This window comes from Medicago sativa, chromosome 6, assembly GCF_051527215.1.
Source record: "Medicago sativa cultivar Bolivia chromosome 6, Bolivia_mono, whole genome shotgun sequence".
Taxonomy (NCBI): Eukaryota; Viridiplantae; Streptophyta; class Magnoliopsida; order Fabales; family Fabaceae; genus Medicago; species Medicago sativa.
The window spans coordinates 23185001-23187500 of NC_140754.1; positions in this window are offsets into that span (position 1 = coordinate 23185001).

Below are 2500 nucleotides of genomic sequence, written 5' to 3' on the forward strand. Positions count from 1 at the left end.
GTAAGCAAATGCTAGTCGCCCCGCAGCGTTACAAGGGCACAAGTTTTTCCGAGGAGGGACCAACACGGCTATGTTTATTGACCCGCACCGCTAGTAAGCAAATGCTAGTCGCCCCGCAGCGTTACAAGGGCACGAGTTTTTCCGAGGAGGGACGGGCATGGGTTTTTGACTAGCTACGCTAGCCACCCCACCATGCCTGGGCGTGAGAAAGAGGGAGAAATTTTGCCTTACCATGACCAAGACAGTGTTTGGCCAAGACGAGGCATGAACAAACGTTGAACTGCATGCTTGGCCTGTGCCTGCCCAAGTCACGAACGGCAAGACGACCCCCTCTTTCCCACGCTGGGGGATTGGCTGGGCTTTCGACGGGACGTGGAAAATATGAATCAATCCTACTCTTGCATGACGAGGACAAAGTTTGGCCAAGACGAGGCATGAACAAATGTTGAACTGCATGTTTGGCCTGTGCCTGCCCAAGTCAAGAACAGCAAGATTTCCCCCTATTTCCCACCAAATCTGCCCCAAATTCATCAAAAAGATCTGAATTTATCAAAAAAATTTGATGAAAACAGCTCAAATTGATGAAAATGGGGCAGATTTGGGGGGAGCAGCTTGTTACCAGGGGCCTGGGGGTGCCTGGGCGCGCCCCAGACAGTCCCCCAGCCATGCCCAGCCATACCCAGTCAAGGTGCTCCCCCTATATATGTCTGATGTGCCATTTCCAGTTTTGTAGAAAAAGGGGTGAATTTTCCCTGCAGGCATAAAGTCCCGAAAATGTGACCTAGAGGTTGAATTTTTCCGCGATTTTTTGCAGGCATGTTAGGGACATAAAAACAACATCTCACACAAAAAATTAGAATTTTCCGACGAGGGACGGATTAAATATGAATTTTTGACGCGTCAAAAACTCAAGAAACCAAAAAATCAAAACATCGACCTAGAGATCGAATTTTGAGCTAGTTTTTTGCAGACACCTCAATAAAAATACATCTAGAGGGTCTGGAAAGTTTCGTGGCAAACCGACAACGTTTCGATTTATTTTGATTTTTCGACCGAAACGCGCAAAAATCGCAATTTTTTTTCAAACGAGCACCCATCAACGGGACAAATCTTGTTCCCAAAAAATTCAGGCATGTTTGGGACATCATTAGAGCCTCCCTCAAGAAATTTTGGCGATTTTGCACGCGGGATTCGTTAACTACGAATGTTTTGAGCGTCGATAGCCGAAGAAACGAAAAAAACAACCCCGTTTTGCCTCCCGAATTGCAAAATGCCGCCTTGCCCTGGCTTGGCATGGGCACGGGAAGGTCGAGTCCCAGCCGTGAACAAAAATTTCAATCGGTATGACCTTAATAATACGGGTGCGCAGGCGCGCGCGCACGCGCGAGGAATTTTGGCCTACGGGACCCCTCCCGACGTGGTTTGGCCTGAGCACGGGGCTCCCGACGTGATTTGGCCTGCCGAGTCCCAGGCATGGGCAAAAATTTCAATCGGCAGCGCGCTAGAGATTTTTGCCTACGAATTCCCTCCCGACGTGACTTGGCCTGTGGCTGCCCAGCTCAAGAACAGCACCTCTTTCCCACCAAATCCCCCCCAAATTCATCAAAAGATCCGAATTTATCAAAAAGATTTGATGAAAACGGCTCAAATTGATGAAAATGGGGCATATTTGCTTGTTGGGCAGTGGCTGGGGGTGCCTGGGCGCCCCCCAGACAGCCCCCAGCCATGCCCAGCCATGCCCCAACAAGCAGCTCCCCCTATATATGTCTGATGTGCCATTTCCAGTTTTGTAGAAAAAGGGGTTAATTTTCCCTGCAGGCATAAAGTCCCGAAAATGTGACCTAGAGGTTGAGTTTTTCCGCGATTTTTTGCAGGCATGTTAGGGACATAAAAACAACATCTCCCACAAAAAATTAGAATTTTCCGACGAGGGACGGATTAAATATGAATTTTTTACGCGCCAAAAACTCAAGAAAACGAAAAATCAAAACATCGACCTAGAGATCGAATTTTGAGCTGGTTTTTTGCAGACACCTCACTAAAAATACATCTAGAGGGTCTGGAAAGTTTCGTGGCAAACCGACAACGTTCCGATTTATTTTGATTTTTCGACCGAAACGCGCAAAAATCGCAATTTTTTTTCAAAGGAGCACCCATCAACGGGACAAATCTTGCTCCCAAAAAATTCAGGCGTGTTTGGGACATCATGAGGGCCTCCCCCAAGAAATTTTGGCGAATTTGCACGCGGGATTCGTTAATTACGAATTTTTAAGCGTCAAAACGTCAAGAAGGCACGACATCCGCGCTAGTCGACCTAGAGTTCGAATTTTGAGCTGGTTTTTTGCAGGCATCTCTATAAAAATACATGTAGAGGATCTGCCAAGTTTCGTGGAAAACCGACAACGCCTCGATTTATTTTGATTTTTCGACCGACACGCTCAAAACCTCAATTTTCCCCCAAGTGCGCGTCCACCGACGGGTCAAATTTTGTCCCCCAAAT